General features: G+C 44.1%; 1 protein-coding gene across 6 annotated transcripts in view; it reads left to right on the forward strand.

The window, feature by feature from the left end:
- The window catches only part of ADGRA3 (adhesion G protein-coupled receptor A3), a 130,864-nt gene that overhangs the window by 92,711 nt on the left and 19,304 nt on the right, over nucleotides 1-18,849 (forward strand). The window lies entirely within an intron of this gene.

Below are 18,849 nucleotides of genomic sequence, written 5' to 3' on the forward strand. Positions count from 1 at the left end.
ATGGTGGTTTTATAATCTGGAAGAGAAGATGACACACCAGGAAGGCACAGCCTTATTACAGATCAAGGAAGCTGCTAAAGTACTGAAGAATGGGAATCTGTAACTCTAGAATATTGACTGCATGCTTTGATGAACCGTGCAAAAAGTCAGAGGTTGTGTTATACACCAACAAATTATACCGATGAACGGATCAGGCTGTTTCTATGTAAACTTGCAGAGCATCCTTGGCAAGATCAATACTTATGATGTTGTTAACCTCATGGGAGAGCTAAATGCACAGGTTGACGGCAATAATATTGGATATGAGCGCATTATGGGCAGACATGGCATCCCAGGGCAGATTGACAATGGACAATGTTTTGTTCAGCTCTGCAGCCTAAACAGTCTTTGTATTGGGGATATACTCTTTCCATGTGAGGAAAGAGACAAACTGACATGGAGATCAAATTATGGCTTCACCCAGAAACAGCTTGATCATATTGCCATTAATATGCACTGGAGATAAATGTTGGGTGCCAGGGTGTACACGAGTGCTGAGTTCTTTTTATTGGAACAATCAAAACTAAAGAAGGTAACACCGTGTGAGGTAGAGGATATGTACGATACGAGAAAGTTAGTGGATCCAGAAGTGAAGACACATTTCAAGCTGCAGCTTAGCAATAGATCTGAATAGCTAAAAACATGGATGGTCATAGAAGAACAGTGACAATTTTTCAAAGAAGTAATTGTGAATGCTACCAGGATCACAGTAGAAGTAAGAAGATCTAAGAAAAGAATGGCTCCAACCAAATATACGGAGGCTTGTTGAAGAGAGGAAAGAATTAAGAGAATTCAGTAAGAATAAGACAGCAGCAAAAGAGCTATTCTGCAATAAGTATATGCGGACAAAGACGGAAGCTAAAAAATCAGCCAGAAGAAGTGAGAGAATGGATGGGAAATAAAGCAATAGAAGCCAAAGAGCCATACAAGAGAAGAAAGAAAAGGAGTACTAGTGGCACCTTAGAGACTAACAAATTTATTTGAACACAAGCTTTCGTGAGCTACAGCTCACTTCATCGGATGCATTCAGTGGAAAATACAGCAAGGAGTTTTATATACACGCAGAACATGAAAAAATGGGTGTTATCATACACACTGTAAGGAGAGTGATCACTTAAGATGAGCTATTACCAGCAGGAGAGCAGGGGAGAGAAAACCTTTTGTAGTGATAATCAAGGTGGGCCATTTCCATCAGTTAACAGGAACGTCCAAGGAGCAGTGAGGGGTGGGGGAAATAGTTTTACTTTGTGTAATGACACATCCACTCCCAGTCTCTATTCAAGCCTAAGTTAATTGTATCCAGTTTGCAAATTAATTCCAATTCAGCAGTCTCTCGTTGGAGTCTGTTTTTGAAGTCTTTTTGTTCTAATATTGCAACCTTTAGGTCTGAAATCGAGTGACCAGAGAGATTGAGGTATTCTCCGACTGGTTTATGAATGTTATAATTCTTGACATCTGATTTGTGTCCATTTATTCTTTTACGCAGAGACTGTCCAGTTTGACCTATGTACATGGCAGAGGCACATTGCTGGCACATGATGGCATATATCACATTGGTGGATGTGCAGGTGAACGAGCCTCTGATAGTGTGGCTGATGTGATTAGGCCCTATGATGGTGTCCCCTGAATAGATATGTGGGCACAGTTGGCAACGGGCTTTGTTGCAAGGATAGGTTCCTGGGTTAGTGGTTCTGTTGTGTGGTGTGTGGTTGCTGGTGAGTATTTGCTTTAGGTTGGGGGACTGTCTGTAAGCAAGGACTGGCCTGTCTTCCAAGATTTGTGAGAGTGATGGGTCGTCCTTCAGGATAGGTTGTAGATCCTTGATGATGCGTTGGAGAGGTTTTAGTTGGGGGCTGAAGGTGAAGGCTAATGGTGTTCTGTTATTATCTTTGTTTGGCCTGTCCTGTTCTGGGTACTCTTCTGGCTCTGTCAATTTGTTTCTTCACTTCAGCAGATGGGTATTGTAGTTCCCCATGTTTATTTCCCCCACCGCTCCTTGGACGTTCCTGTTAACTGCTGGAAATGGCCCACCTTGATTATCACTACAAAAGGTTTTCTCCCCCCCGCTCTCCTGCTGGTAATAGCTCATCTTAAGTGATCACTTTCCTTACAGTGTGTATGATAACACCCATTTTTTCATGTTCTGTGTGTATATAAATCTCCTCACTGTATTTTCCACTGAATGCATCCGATGAAGTGAGCTGTAGCTCACAAAAACTTATGCTCAAATAAATTGGTTAGTCTCTAAGGTGCCACTAGTACTCCTTTTCTTTCTGCGAATACAGACTAACACGGCTGCTACTCTGATACAAGAGAAGAGATTCTTAAAAGCTTTTTCTAGTCTCCAGACAACTGTCATCACAACTCTTAAACTGTTGTGGCATTGTGAAGGCCCAAGATGTTACAATTTTAACCAGAGAGGAAGGACAGAAAGCCCATTGGATGGAACATTCTAGCTGCTTGAGTACAGCCTGGTAATCTTTAACACATTGAGGGATCCGAAGAAATAGTAGACTTACCTATATCACTAGAAGTAATTGCGTTTGAGGAAGTAACTGAAGAGTGGTAAGGGGTAAGACACCAGGGTATGATAAGATAGACACTGAAATGTTAAAAGCTGGAGAGGCAGTTATGGTAAATTATTATGTGCAGGTTGTACAGAATGTTTGGGAAAAAGAGAGCTGTCCTAAAGATTGGAGAACGTGTCATCTGTAGAAATCCCTAAAAAGGATGACCAGCTAATTTGTGTACATTGGGGTGACACTTCTGTTTGTAGCTGGAAAAGTGTTTTGCATTATTATTTTGATTAGGATGAAAACAGCTATTAGTGAAGTACTCCGGTAAGAACAGACTAGATTTTGATCTTGTAGGTAGTGTTCAGACCAGATTTACACCTTGAGAAGACTTACAGAAAAAGGTTTTAAATACTAGCAGAAGATGGTTTTTACGTCCTTGATTTTACAAAAGCATTTGATAGCAGCTTCCAGAGAAGCTGTCTGGAAGATCCTGAGATGCTGTGGAATTCCAGCAAAGATTATTTTTTAAGGTCTGATCCACACCTCATTGAAGTCAATGGGAATCTTTACATTGACTTCAGTGGGTTCTGGATCATGCTTGTATCCTGTTGCAATATGCATGCTTAGAATATTTCCTCAGAAGACCATTCTTGCTGCCTCTGATAAATGTTGTTCTCCTCCTCTGAGTTCCCCTAACATGTCTTTCTAATAATGTGTTCATTCCAGATGCTAAATTAAAAAATGGATGTTTTTTGTTGTTTGGTTGGTTGGTTTTGTTTGTTTGTTTTTTTGGTGCCTTATTGCACTGTAAATTCCTGTCTTATTTTTTTCTGGCAAGACTCTTTGTGTTGTTGCTTCCCAGATTTGTACCTCCCATTTCAGTCATATTTTCTTCAGCTATATTATCTTGAGTTTTTCCAAGTGGTCTTATTCCATCTGATGGAATTTCTACTATTTTTTTTTATTTAAAAAGCACTTTATATGTAATGCCATATTAAAATAACATTTTGGTTGCAAATTCAAGCAATTCAAAATTAGAAAATGCCAGAATTAACATAGCTCAAACAGCCTTAATTATGTCCCTTTGCGTGTATGATAGTTTTTAATTACATGATCATAAACTATTTATACTATAGGATCCCTGCCTCAATTACTGGACAGGGTGGACAGTGGAAGAGGCAGAGGATTACAAGAGGGGAGAGAATATCTCCTGTGAATAGGGTGTTGGATTCAATCCCAGGAAAGTTGAATCCTATTCATGGCTCTGCCCCAAACTTTCTATTTAATGGTTGGAAAGACTGTCATAGTGCATATGCACAGAAGGACCAAATTAAGATTGCATAATGCATGAACCAGAGGGGTTCATTTAGAGGGAGTGGATCAGGTTCCTAGGCAGGTCAGCTGATAACCAGTGGGAATCTCTGGTGGGCATGTCCCATGTTATTTATTGAAAACTATATGATCCAGTATCTGTTTTATAAATGTATTTAAGTTAATAAAGATCAAATCAAGACAGCATATGGCTAACACAAAGCTACTACAAATGCCACTAAACTGTTAATTAATATAATTATATTAAGGTCAGGTCAATGAGTTAACAGTGATAATGGATTGAATCAATGGGTCAGATCATCAGATTAATAGAACAAAAGCCAATCCTTGTAATCCCAAAAGAGGAGTCTAAGGAGGTAGCTGTGTGTTTAGTTATAAACCTCAATTGAAGAACTCAAGGCAGTGAAATCAACAGAGCTGGTTAAATGTTTTAGGATTAGTTTTACTATTTAAAACAAAACTGTTTACATCAAAGTCATGTCTCTGAGCCAACTGAGGTTTCCTCCTTAGATTTCACTATTCTTTTTCGAGTGCTGGTCCCTATGTGTATTCCCTGTGGGTACGCATACATTCCATGTGCTTAGAGCCAGAGAATTTTAAAAGCAGCATCCATTGGTTCACACACATGACCTTGCTCACCTTGTGCCTCCGACAGAGGAGATAAAGGGCAGGGCATAGAGACCACCCCTCCAGTTCCTTCTCATCGCCGCATGGCCTGGGCCAGAACCTCCAGTGTCTGAAGCTTCAGCTTTCTCCTTTATCTGTGAATATATTAAGATATAAGTGAATAATTTTTATAGTTCAAGTTTTAAAGTTTTCGTCTGATAGTTTGTATTTTAGAGTGAGTTAGTCTCCTTTTCATACCCCCACGAGATCCATCTCAGGAACAAGGGAGTCTGCCCCCATAGATCCCGCAGTGGGGCCTTGTCAGGAGAGCAGGGAGCATTCTCATAAGCATGAGGCTTCATCTTCCTCCAGATCCACTTTGAAGAAGTTAGAATCAGACCTGCCTACACTGAGCAAGTCTATAGGCTTAGCCTTAGAGAACTTAGTATGTTCTAAGTCTCAGAGGCATTCTTATCATGTCTAGGGCTCCACACAAGTCTAGGGCTCCATCAGCACTGGATTGCAATCCGGCAGCACCAGTACCTCCCAAATACAAACCCCAGGATCCACCTGTACTGACAAAGACCAGTCACCAAGAGCATCTGTTAACCATGGTACTGTCTTTGTATTCAGTGGCTGTGACACAGACTGTCTCTACTGTCTCTATGGGGATTTCGGTGGAAAAGATCCATCTCACTCCAGGAAGAGCAGAGACCTGCACTCCTCTTGAGGACATCTTTGCTCTCCCAGACCTGGAGTCTCCCACTCCATCGGGTCCCTCCCTCTTGAGAGAGGTTATAACTCCACCAGGGGAGCTGGCCTTTGGAAGGAGTCTGTTTCCCATTCCATCTTTGGGCTATGATTTCATCACCAACAGTATTGCCATTGGAACTGGAATTTCCTTTCTCATCAGGAGATTCTGAACCACCCAATGAACTGTTATTCTCTCCTCCAAGACATACATTCCTGATCAGAAGACCTGGACTAGTTTGGGACCAACATCTACCTCATCACCTACTTCAGAGCCATTAGTGTCCCGTGCCATGGGGAATTCCACAATCCCTATTCGATCCATCCTATTGGCCATATTGGGGGCTGTGGGACCAGTACCATCCCGCAGAGTCAGTCCGGTCTACTAGGGAGTCTCCCCTTTCTTCTCCATTGAGAGGACAACTGGACCTGCCCCAGATCCTGCTGAAGAGAAGGAGTACTCACCAGATCTGGCCAAGACTGACGTTTTCAATCCAGGGGATGTGGTGACTCCAGTCTTTTCAGCCTCCTGATGACTATAAGCAATTCCAGGACCTCCTTTGCAGAATTGCAGGGGAATTGCAGATCCTCTTGAGGAGGTGGTTCAGCAACTTCAGCCTAAGCTCCTGGACATCCTTCAGTCCTCTGGCTCCAGCTGATGTGTTCCCTATTAATGAAGCCATCCTGGAGCTAGCTAGAGCAGTCTGGCATAGCCCAGCTATCTGCGTCCCTACCCCCAACAAAGAAAACATGCTATGTCTCTGACAAAGGGGCAGAATTTCTTTTCTCACCGTGCTCCTAACTCTTCAGTGGTCCAGGCTGCTGCAGAGAGATCTAGATAACACCACTCCACAATCTTCCCCAACTGATAAGGAGGGTAAGCATCTCGACTTACTGGGAAAGAAGGCCGTCTTCTAGTCTCCAGTTCAGGATAGCCAACTACAAAGCTCTGTGAGCTAAGTGAGACTTTCTGAACTGTTCACAGTTCATGGACTTCAATGACAGTCTCCCACAGCAGAACAGAGCTTGTTTCCAGCCTTTCAGAGAGAGGGGTAAAATGGTTGCCAGTATCTCTCTCCAATAGGCAATATATGTGGCTGATACATCTTCCAGGGCTATGGTTACTGCTGTTGTAATGCGTATAGTGTTTTGGCTCCATGCTTTGGGGTTTCCCAGTAAGGTCTCAGAACACCACTGAGGACCTGCCCTTCAATGAAACTCATCCATTTAATCAGAAGACAGATGAGGGTTTTTTTTCACAATTTTTAAAGGATTCCAGGGCCACCCTCGCTCCCTGGAAATATATACACCTGCTCCAAAGAGAAAATTCCACTGGCAATCATACAAGCCTAGACCAGTGGCTCAACAGCTCTTCTATCAGAGACCTTATGAGGTCTGCAAGAGGCAGAGGGTTCAAAAGACCCTCTTCCATACACCTCCCACAGTGGGTTCCTCGTCCCAGTTCCAGTCCTCTGCTAAACGTTACTTTTGATAAGTGAGAGCTGCAAACCACTAATTCCAGCACCTCCTGACTCTCATTCAACCTTTGGGGGTCATCTAGCACAGTGGTTCTCAACCTTTCCAGACTACTGTACCCCTTTCAGAAGTCAGATTTGTCTTACCTACCCCCCCAAGTTTCACCTCACTTAAAAACTACTTGCTTACAGAATCAGATATAAAAATACAAGTGTGTCACAGCACACTATTACTGAAAAATTGCTTGCTTTCTCATTTTGTCTGTGAAATCTTAGTTTTTACTGACTTCACTAGTGCTTTTTTTGTAATGTAACCTGTTCTAAAACTAAGCAAATATCTAGATGAATTGATATACTCCCTAGAAGACCTCCATGTACCTCCAAGGGTACACATACCACCGATTGTGAATCACTAGTCTAGCACACTTTCTCAGTATCTGGAGTGCAATTACAATGGACAAAAATGGGTGATGAACATAATTCATTCCAGCTATACAATAGTTTACATCCCTGCGTCCCTCCAAAACCCTCTTCCCCACCTCCTCTTGGGGACCATTCTCATGAGAACATTCTCAAACAAGAAGTGGAATCTCTCTTACAGTGAGTAGTGATAGAGTGGGTTCCTCTTCAATATCAAGGGAGTGTTTTTTACTCAACATACTTCCTAGTACCCAAAAAGAAGGGCATTTGGAGAGCCATTTTTGATCTCTGCCATCTCAATTGCTTTATTTGCAAACTCAAGTTTTGTGTGGCCATGTTGTCATCTATAATTCCATCCCATGGAAAAGGACATGTGGTTTACAGCTCACTTCATGAAGGATGCCTACTTTCACATGGACATCCACCCCTCTCATAGATGCTTTCTCATGTTCATGGTGGGCTCCACTTTCAATACAGAGTACTCCCTTTCAGCATTGCTGCTGCCCCCACAGTCTTTACCAAGGTTTTCTCTGTAGTAGCAGCCGATACCAGATGCTGTGGTTTCATGGTCTTCCTCTACCTTGACTATTTGGCTGCTTGTCACCAGGTCACTCCAGGAGGCCCATGCATTGACTTCAACACTGCTGCAACTCCTCTCTTTTTTGGGGGTCAGTGTAAACGCTGAAAAATCTTTCCTCGCCGCAGACTTTAGACTTCATTGGGGCATCATTAAATTCAATCACACCAAGGGCTTACCTGCCAAGGGAGAGGTTTCAAGCTATGAGCGATATCATAGACCACATCATAAGCAACTCCTGAGTGCCTGTCAATATCTGTCTCTCTTTCCTAGGCCATATGGCTTCATGCACTTGTCATGCCATTTGTAAGACTCCACCTTCATTGACCACAAGCATGGCACCAAACTGTGTATTCAGCAGACTGACAGTTCATGAGCACCATAGTGACTGTTTGCACCAAAGCAATATTGTCCCTGTTATGTTGGAAAAATCCCTTCCAGGTATGTGTCAGTGTTCCCTTCCTTGCCTCTGCACTGGACAGGCCGACCATTACTGACATATCCATTTTAGGTTGGGGAGCCCACATGGACAGCCACAATGCACCTGGACTTCTCAAGAGTCCAGGAAGTACATCAGTGTTCTAGAGCTGAGAGCAGTTTGAAGGGCTTGCAAAGCCTGTCTCCTGATCATTCAAAGTCACCATGCCCTCATAACATTAGACAACATCACAACCGTCTTTTACATCAACAAACAGGAGCGAGATCCATCTCCCTGTGTGCAGAAGCAGATTGTGGAACTAGTGCATTAGTAATCCCATTATGCTGTTGGCAGTCTACCTCCCAGGAAACCAGAATGTGATAGTGGACTCTCAGGAGACACTTTGCTGTCGATTACAAGTGGGAGGTACATGACTCTGGTGAATGTTTTTGCTCTATGTGGGACTCCTACCAGGGATCTGTCTGCCTTCCAAACAAACAGGAAATGCAACATATACTTTTCCAGAGGAGCCCTAAGTCACCACTCACAGGGTGATGCTTTACTCCATCCAAGGTCAGATCATCTAAACTGTGCCTTCCCTCCACGACCACTCCTGTGCAAGATTCAGAAGGACAGGGCACAAGTCATTCTCATTACCCCTTACTGACCCATACAGTTTTGGTTCCTGAACCTCCTACACTTATCATCTCAGGCACTGATCATTATTCAAACATTTCCCAGTCTCTTCACTCAGGAGACCAGCAAGGTCAAGCATTCCTACGTCCCACATCCACTTCATCTCAGAGCCTTGGTTTTGGATTGGCATTCTTCTTAGAACAACCGTGTTCTGAAGCTATATAGAACATCCTTTCTAATAGTAGGAAGAATTCTACTAGAAAATGATTCCTAGCCATCTGAGCACATCAAAGACATATACCTTCAGAAATTGCAGATATTTCTCTCAAACTGTATTCTTTCCTTAAAGACAGCAGATTCATCCATCAGCTCCTTACAGGTCCATTTGGCAGCAGTCACTGCATACCATCCCCCTTCACAGGGCTACTTGATCTTCATGCACACAGTGATTAGCAGATTCTGAAAAAAGCCTAATCAGAACCTTTTCCGTGTTTGTTTTTAAAGCCTACTCCTCAATGGGGCTTGAACTTTATTATCTAAGTACTCAGTACGCCTCCTTTTGAACCATTAACTTCTCACTCCATGTCTCTCCTATCCATGAAGGTTGCATTCCTTGTAGCCATCATCTCAGCCAGGAGGGTTGGGCAGCTTGGAGAGCTGATGACAGATCCTTCTTACACTACATTCCATAAGGACAAAGTTTCATTATGTTTACATCCTAAATTCACCCCAAACTTGTCTTGAATTTCACCTGCACCAGTCTATCCACTTACTAAAACCACGCTCATTGTCAGAAGAAAGGACATTCCATTCTCTCAACGTTAGCGAGCCTGAACCATTTACCTGCAGAGAACAAAACTAGCTAGGAAGCCTTCTAGACTATTTGTTGCCTTAATGGAAAGGGTCTGGGGTCAGGCTGTATCCTCTCAAAGAATCTCAAAATAGACCTTGGACTGTTTTTTGTTTTGCTATCAGCTGTCTGATCTTCCCTCCCTCCTCCTGAGGTAAGAGCTCATTCCTCAAAAACGCCAGCAACATCTATGGCATTGCTTCAAGAGGTGCTGTCAAGCTGTCTGGAGTGGCTCAAGCGTGAGTACCAACTTGGGCCAGATTGTTAAGAAGCAGAGCATAAACCCCAAACTGGTTGTGAATTCTATACTTAGATTTCACCAACCAAGTATCAAGTGTAAACTCCTCAGACACTATAACAGGCTAACCATGGAGTCACAGGCAGTCCCCTTGGGTACTCAAGTCTGTTTGTCACCTAGGCAAGCTTGCGTTTGTGATAGATGGTCCTTTACACCAATAATCACAATAATATTCAGATTAATCCCAATCTCAGTCCCAAAAGACCAGTCACTTTCCCCAGGTCAATTGCACTGTAGATTTTACACCAAAGATAACACTTGTAGACAATCCTATAATTAACTAAAGATTTCTTAACTATGAAGAAGAAATGAGTTGTTTACGAGTTTAAATCAGATAAACATAAACCCACAAATGAATGACAGTCTTAAATTTCAAAAGGTAATAGCAACTTCTATAATAAGCAAGCTGTATATGTCCTTCGGTGCTAACCCAGGCCAAGCACGGGGTATCTCTTGTTTAGGCTTAGTAATCCTTGCCCTTCAGAGTCCAAACAGTATAAAGATATAGTTTCTTCTTGTCAGGGATTTTTCATGGAATCATAGAGTATCAGGGTTGGAAGGGACCTCAGGAGGTCATCTAGTCCAACCCCCTGCTCAAAGCAGGACCAATCCCCAATTAAATCATCCCAGCCAGGGCTTTGTCAAGCCTGACCTTAAAAACCTCTAAGGAAGGAGATTCTACCACCTCCCTAAGTAACACATTCCAGTGTTTCACCACCCTCCTAGTGAAAAAGTTTTTCCTAATATCCAACCTAAACCTCCCCCACTGCAACTTGAGACCATTACTCCTTGTCCTGTCATCTTCTACCACTGAGAATAGTCTAGAACCATCCTCTTTGGAACTACCTCTCAGGTAGTTGAAAGCAGCTATCAAATCCCCCCTCATTCTTCTCTTCTGCAGACTAAACAATCCCAGTTCCCTCAGTCTCTCCTCATAAGTCATGTGTTCCAGACCCCTAATCATTTTTGTTGCCCTTCGCTGGACTCTCTCCAATTTATCCACATTCTTCTTGTAGTGTGGGGCCCAAAACTGGACACAGTACTCCAGATGAGGCCTCACCAATGTCGAATAGAGGGGAACGATCACGTCCCTCGATCTGTTCGCTATGCCCCTACTTATACATCCCAAAATGCCACTGGTCTTCTTGGCAACAAGGGCACACTGCTGACTCATATCCAGCTTCTCGTCCACTGTCACCCCTAGGTCCTTTTCCGCAGAACTGCTGCCGAGCCATTCGGTCCCTAGTCTGTAGCGGTGCATTGGATTCTTCCGTCCTAAGTGCAGGACCCTGCACTTCTCCTTGTTGAACCTCATCAGATTTCTTTTGGCCCAATCCTCCAATTTGTCTCGGTCCCTCTGTATCCTATCCCTACCTGCCACCATATCTACCACTCCTCCTAGTTTAGTATCATCTGCAAATTTGCTGAGAGTGCAATCCACACCATCCTCCAGATCATTTATGAAGATATTGAACACAACCAGCCCCAGGACTGTCCCTTGGGGCACTCCACTTGATACCGGCTGCCAACTAGACATGGAGCCATTGATCACTACCCGTTGAGCCCGACGATCTAGCCAACTTTCTACCCACCTTATAGTGCATTCATTTAGCCCATACTTCTTTAACTTGCTGACAAGAATACTGTGGGAGACCGTGCAAAAGCTTTGCTAAAGTCAAGAAACAATACATCCACTGCTTTCCCTTCATCCACAGAACCAGTAATCTCATCATAAAAGGTGATTAGATTAGTCAGGCATGACCTTCCCTTGGTGAATCCATGCTGACTGTTCCTGATCACTTTCTTCTCATGTAAGTGCTTCAGGATAGATTCCTTGAGGACCTGCTCCATGATTTTTCCAGGGACTGAGGTGAGGCTGACTGGCCTGTAGTTCCCAGGATCCTCCTTCTTCCCTTTTTTAAAGATTGGCACTACATTAGTCTTTTTCCAGTCATCCGGGACTTCCCCTGTTCGCCACGAGTTTTCAAAGATAATGGCCAATGGCTCTGCAATCACAGCCGCCAATTCCTTTAGCACTCTCAGATGCAACGCATCCGGCCCCATGGACTTATGCACGTCCAACTTTTCTAAATACTCCCTAACCACCTCTTTCTCCACAGAGGGCTGGCCACCTACTCCCCATGCTGTGTTGCCCAGCGCAGCAGTCTGGGAGCTGACCTTGTTAGTGAAGACAGAGGCAAAGAAAGCATTGAGTACATTAGCTTTTTCCACATCCTCTGTCACTAGGTTGCCTCCCTCATTCAGTAAGGGGCCCACACTTTCCTTGGCTTTCTTCTTGTTGCCAACATACCTGAAGAAACCCTTCTTGTTACTCTTAACATCTCTTGCTAGCTGCAGCTCCAGGTGTGATTTGGTCCTCCTGATTTCATTCCTACATGCCCGAGCAATATTTTTATACTCTTCCCTGGTCATTTGCCCAATCTTCCACTTCTAGTAAGCTTCTTTTTTATGTTTAAGATCAGCAAGGATTTCGCCGTTAAGCCAAGCTGGTCGCCTGCCATATTTACTATTCTTTCGACACATCGGGGTGGTTTGTCCCTGTAAGCTCAATAGGGATTCCTTGAAATACAGCCAGCTCTCCTGGACTCCTTTCCCCCTCATGTTATTCCCCCAGGGGATCCAACCCATCAGTTCCCTGAGGGAGTTGAAGTCTGCTTTCCTGAAATCCAGGGTCTGTATTCTGCTGCTTACCTTTCTTCCCTGTGTCAGGATCCTGAACTCGACCAACTCATGGTCACTGCCTCCCAGATTCCCATCCACTTTTGCTTCCCCCACTAATTCTACCCGGTTTGTGAGCAGCAGGTCAAGAAAAGCTCCCCCCCTAGTTGGCTCCTCCAGCACTTGCACCAGGAAATTGTCCCCTACGCTTTCCAAAAACTTCCTGGATTGTCTGTGCACCGCTGTAGTGCTCTCCCAGCAGATATCAGGATGATTAAAGTCGCCCATGAGAACCAGAGCGTGCGATTTAGTAGCTTCTGCGAGTTGCCAGAAGAAAGCCTCATTCCCCTGGTCCAGTGGTCTATAGCAGACTCCCACCACTACATCACTCTTGTTGCTCACACTTCTAAACTTAATCCAGAGACACTCAGGTTTTTCTGCAGTTTCATACCGAAGCTCTGAGCAGTCATACTGCTCCCTTACATACAGTGCTACTCCCCCACCTTTTCTGCCCTGCCTGTCCTTCCTGAACAGTTTATAACCATCCATGACAGTACTCCAGTCATGTGAGTTATCCCACCAAGTCTCTGTTATTCCAATCACGTCATAATTCGTTGACATCACTAGGACCTCCAGTTCTCCCTGCTTGTTTCCAAGGCTTTGTGCATTTGTATATAGGCACTTGAGATAACCTGCTGATCGCCCCTCATTCTCAGTATGAGGTAGGAGCCCTACCCTCACAGACGTTCCTGCCTGTGCTTGCGCACTTACCTCAGGGCTTTGGTCTCCTTCTCCCGGTGAACCTAGATTAAAGCCCTCCTCACTAGGTTAGCCAGCCTGCTCGCAAAGATGCTCTTCCCTCTCTTTGTTAGGTGGAGCCCATCTCTGCCCAGCACTCCTTCTTCATGGAACACCATCCCATGGTCAAAGAATCCAAAGCCTTCTCTCCGACACCACCTGCGTAGCCATTCGTTGACTTCCACGATTCAACGGTCCCTACCCCGGCCTTTTCCTTCCACGGGGAGGATGGACGAGAACACCAATTGCACCTGAAACTCCTTTATCCTTCTTCCCAGAGCCAGGTAGTCCGCAGTGATCCGCTCAAGGTCATTCTTGGCAGTATCGTTGGTGCCCACGTGGAGAAGCAGGAAGGGGTAGCGATCCGAGGGCTTGATGAGTCTCGGCAGTCTCTCCATCGCATCGCGAATCTTAGCCCCTGGCAAGCAGTGACTTCTCTGTTTTCCCGGTCAGGGCGGCAGATAGATGACTCAGCCCCCCTGAGGAGAGAGTCCCCGACCACCACCATCCGCCTCCTTCTCTTGGGAGCGGTGGTCGTGGAACCCCCAAGCTCAGGACAGCGCATCTCCTGCCTTCCAACCAGCGGAGTCTCCTTCCACTTTCTCCCCCCAGACGTATCATCTGGTCCACTCTCCGCAATGGTACCTGTGGAGAGAACATTAAAACGGTTACTTACCTGTGTCTGCGTTGCTGGTACCTGGACATTCCCCCTTCTTCTTCTGGAGGTCACATGTTGCCAAGCTTCTTCACTGGCCTCTTGGATCCGCTGTGCAACCTGCTCTAAATCTTTAGAGCTTTGTGCCTGTAGAAGCATATCCTGACTTTTGTCTAGAAAATCCTCAGATTCTCGTATGCAATGCAGGGTCGATATCTGCTGCTCCAGACCTTCGATCTTCTCTTCCAGTATGGATACTAGCTTGTACTTTGTACAGACAAAGTCGCTTCTGTCCTGTGGAAGAAAGACAAACATGGGACATCCTTTTATTCCCTTCCACCAGAGTTCAAGCTGATGGGTGAGTCAATATGCACATCTCCTCATGGGTTTGGCAGGAAGTACTCAAGAAAGTCTATCTTTTGTTCTCTGATATTCCACAATGGTTTGTCTCTCTGTGCGTCTTCTTTGTTGGGCAAGAGATAACACCTCCTGTGGTAAAACTGGTATTTCATATTTGGTAGTGCTTGTCTCCTGACAAATGGTTTATAGCAGTGGCTCTGAAACTTTTTTACTGGTGATCCCTTTCACATAGAAAGCCTCTGAGGCGACCGCCCCTTATAAATTAAAAACACTTTTTAATATATTTAACACTATTATGAATGCTGGAGGCAGAGCAGGGTTTGGGGTGGGGATTGACAGCTCGCGACCCCCCATGTAATCACCTCGTGACCCCATGAGGGGTCCCGATGCCCAGTTTGAGAACCCCTGATTTACAGTTTCAGAGCATATACTTTTAGTTACAGAGCAAACACTGAAATACTACCTTATAACATGGGTGCAGCTATCATAAGTGAGACTAATGCACACGGCAACTTAAAGCATTTCATAAAGTTTAAACATATTCTTATAAATCTAACACCTATTTTAACAGTGCTAACACAGAGCTGAGATAGACTGTTTTCCAGCTATGAGTTTGTCAGTGCTCAGTTGAGGCCTAAGAGGCTTGACATGAGCTGACGCCTGGTCTGCCAGAGTCACAGGTGCCTCTGCTTGAGATTTCCATCCACACATTTGCGAGACACTATGCCTTGGTACAGCACTCCTTGGCTAATGCATATTTTGGAATGTCAGTCCTTCATTCAGCTCTGCCATCTACAATCTCTCACCCTCCTCCTTTTTGAGTACTGCTTGTCAGTCACCCACAGTATAGTAGACATAGGAACCAGCACTCAAAGAAGAAGAGAAAGTTACTTACCTTATAGTAACTGGAGGCTCTTTGAGATGTGGAGTCCTTATCTGTATTCCCCTACCCACTCTCCTTCCCCTCTGCTTTTGATCTTCTCTGATTTGAGATAAAGAAGGAACTGGAGAGGAGGTTGGTCCACCCAGCCTTTTATCTCCTCAGTCAGTGGCATGAGGTGAGCCAGGGCCCATGTGCGGACCAACGGATACTGCTCTCAGAACTCTCCAGCTCTGGGCACATGGCATACATGCATACCAACACTGGAATACAGATAGGGGACCACACATCTCGAACCTCCAGTTACATAAGGTAAGTAGCTTTCTCTCATTTATAATGGCTAATCTATTTTCCCCACCCCAAAAAAACAAAAACAAAACCCACAAATACAGACTTTTAACAAAATACTCTGAAAAGTGGATGTTTAGCAGCGCTCACTTAAATTATAGCGAACAGCTTTCCTTCTCTGGACATTTTCATGCAACGCTATATTCAAAGATTTTACAACACAGCGTTTTAGGGCTATTTACATTTGGGGACTGTTCTTTCTGGTGCTTCCTCATGAGATCTTTGCATGCAATAATACATGTGTGCGCTCAGCCACACATTCGCACCCTAAAATAATAAAAAGGCTGGGCCATCTCCCAACTAATAAATACAAAGCGACAAAATAAAAAGAGGGAAAAAAAGACAAAAAGGAGTTAGAACCCTTCAGCTCTCATGGCTGTGAAACTCATATGACATCAAGATCTCTGTCAAGCATTCTTAAAACTACAGTACGCACCTGCTGAAGTGAAAAAACAGATTGACAGAGCCAGAAGAGTACCCAGAAGTCACCTACTACAGGACAGGCCCAACAAAGAAAGTAACAGAACACCATTAGCCATCACCTAAAACCCCAACTAAAACCTCTCCAGTGCATCATCAGAGATCTACAACCTATCCTGAAGGACGATCCGTACTCTCACAGATCTTGGGAGACAGACCAGTCCTCACATACAGTCAGCCCCCCAGCCTGAAGCAAATACTCACCAGCAACCACACACCAAAAACACTAACCCAGGAACCTATCATTGCAACAAAGTCCGATGCCAACTCTGTCCACATATCTATTCAAGTGACACCATTATGACACCTAATCACATCAGCCATGCCATCAGGAGCTCATTCATCTGCACATCTACCAATGTGATACATGCCATCATTTGCCAGCAGTGCCCCTCTGCCATGTACATTGGCCAAACTGGACAGTCTCTACACACAAGAATAAATGGACACAAATTTGACATCAGAAATCATAACATTCAAAAACCAGTCGGAGAACACTTCAACTTCTCTGGTCACTCAGTAACAGACTTAATGGTAGCAATTTTGCAACAGAAAAGCATCAAAATCAGACTCCAACGAGAAACTGCTGAACTGGAGTTAATTTGCAAACTAGATACCATTAACTTGGGCTTGAACAGAGACTGGGAGTGGCTGGGTCATTACACAAATTAAATCCATTTCCCCATGTTAAGTATCCTCACACGTTCTTGTCGACTGTCTGAAATGGGCCATCTTGATTATCACTACAAAAGTTTTTTTTTCTCCTGCTGATAATAGCTCATCTTAATTAATTAGCCTCTTAGAGTTGGTGTGGCAACTTCCACCTTTTTCGTGTTCTGTGTATGTATGTATATCTTCGTACTATATGTTCCATTCTGTGCATCTGATGAAGTGGGCTGTAGCCCACGAAAGCTTTGCTCAAATAAATTTGTTAGTCTCTAAGGTGCCACAAGTACTCCTGTTCTTTTTGTGGATATAGACTAACACAGCTGCTACTCTGAAACCTGTCATATGACATAGGAGTTGTAAATGCAGTCAAGGGGATCAGGCAATGAAGTAGCTGTCATGGTACTTCATGTTTCCAGGGTCTTTGGGTACTGGGAGATTGGTCAGGCTGGTATAGCCATGGTTTTGACTTCCAGGGAGCTAAGAATGTCAGTCTCTGATCAGGTGTCTTACTGGTCTGAAAGACTACAAGTCCTTTTGCATTTACCTTGCTGTATATCGGGTAGGAAACCTATGGCATGCGTGCCAAAGGCAGCACACGAGCTGATTTTCAGTGGCACTCACACTGCCCGGGTCCTGGCCACTGGTCCGGGGAGCTCTGGATTTTAATTTAATTTTAAATGAAGCTTTTTAAAACCTTATTTACTTTACATACAACAATAGTTTAGTTATATATTATAGACTTATAGAAAGAGACCTTCTAAAAATGTTAAACTGTATTACTGGCACGCAAAACCTTAAATTAGAGTGAATAAATGAAGACTCTTCACACCACTTCCGAAAGGTTGCAGACCCCTGCTGTATATCATTGTGGTTGTAGCTTGCTGCCCCATACAGTACCTTCCACGAGGTCTCTGGGCCTCAGGTGTGAAATACGCTTGAAGCCCTAAAACATGGTCCCTTCACATCGAAGTGGCAAGTTTTGGTCAAATGTGAGTTTGGGAATGTCACACATAAGACAGCAGTTTCCTTCAAATAGCCATATTGCAACCATATGCTGTGTGAATCCCGAAATATCAAAAATGAAAAACATGAAGCCAGCTTTGAGGGAGTTGCCCTAGTTCAGTCCTCTAGGTCAACAGTTCAGTGACACATGGTAACAGCATCCCAAAGAAGGCCTCAAAAAGGTCCATTAAAAAATTGTCTAACGGAAACAACCATTTCATCATGCATTCCTCAGCATTTCTTTATTATAAATTTAGATATGTCTGGACAGCTGTTGACAGCAACAAGAGAATTGGGGAACTGACCATTGAGCCTTAACTGGGTAAAAGTGCACAACTACCCTTTAGTGTAGTTTACCTTTAAGTTTATACTAGATCTGTATTCTCATATACATTATTTCTCACAATAAGCAACTTTAATTCTAACAGTTCCTGAAAAGTTTTGAATGCTTATCTGTGCAATCTCAACATCCTTTTAATGTAACTTTTATTATTATACATACACAAACTCATCTAGCCATTTTGTCACTATCAGTACTAAAAAAAGGACTATATACAACAATTTAGTGGGTTTTTGGAATATTATCATACTTCAATTTCAGGTCTCCATATCTGTACCCTGAAGAGTAGTTTTTAGTAATCATAGCCATTTTACAAAAAATATATGTATAGTATTAATATCAGTTTCAGAAATGTAATTGTAATTCAAATGACTTTTTTACTGCTTGTGCTAACCAAACGGATATAAGTACTATGTGTGTTGTATGCAGGGCCAGCTCTAGGCACCAGCAAAACAAGCAGGTGCTTGGGGTGGCACATTTCTAGGGGCGGCATTCCGGCTCTGGGCATGCCACCCCTAGAAATGTGCCCCTGCCACCCCAGCTCGCCTCCACTCTGCCTCCACCGGTTCCCCTGAGCGCGCTGCCACCGCTCTGCTTCTCCCCCCTCCGTCCCAGGCTTGCCGCGTTTTGCGCGGCAAGCCTGGAGGGAGGAGAAGCCAAGCAGCAGCGCTCGGGGGAGGCGGCAGTGGTGGAGTGGAGGCGAGCTGGGGTGGGGAGCAGT

This window comes from Caretta caretta, chromosome 4 (genome assembly GCF_965140235.1).
Source record: "Caretta caretta isolate rCarCar2 chromosome 4, rCarCar1.hap1, whole genome shotgun sequence".
NCBI lineage: Eukaryota > Metazoa > Chordata > Testudines > Cheloniidae > Caretta > Caretta caretta.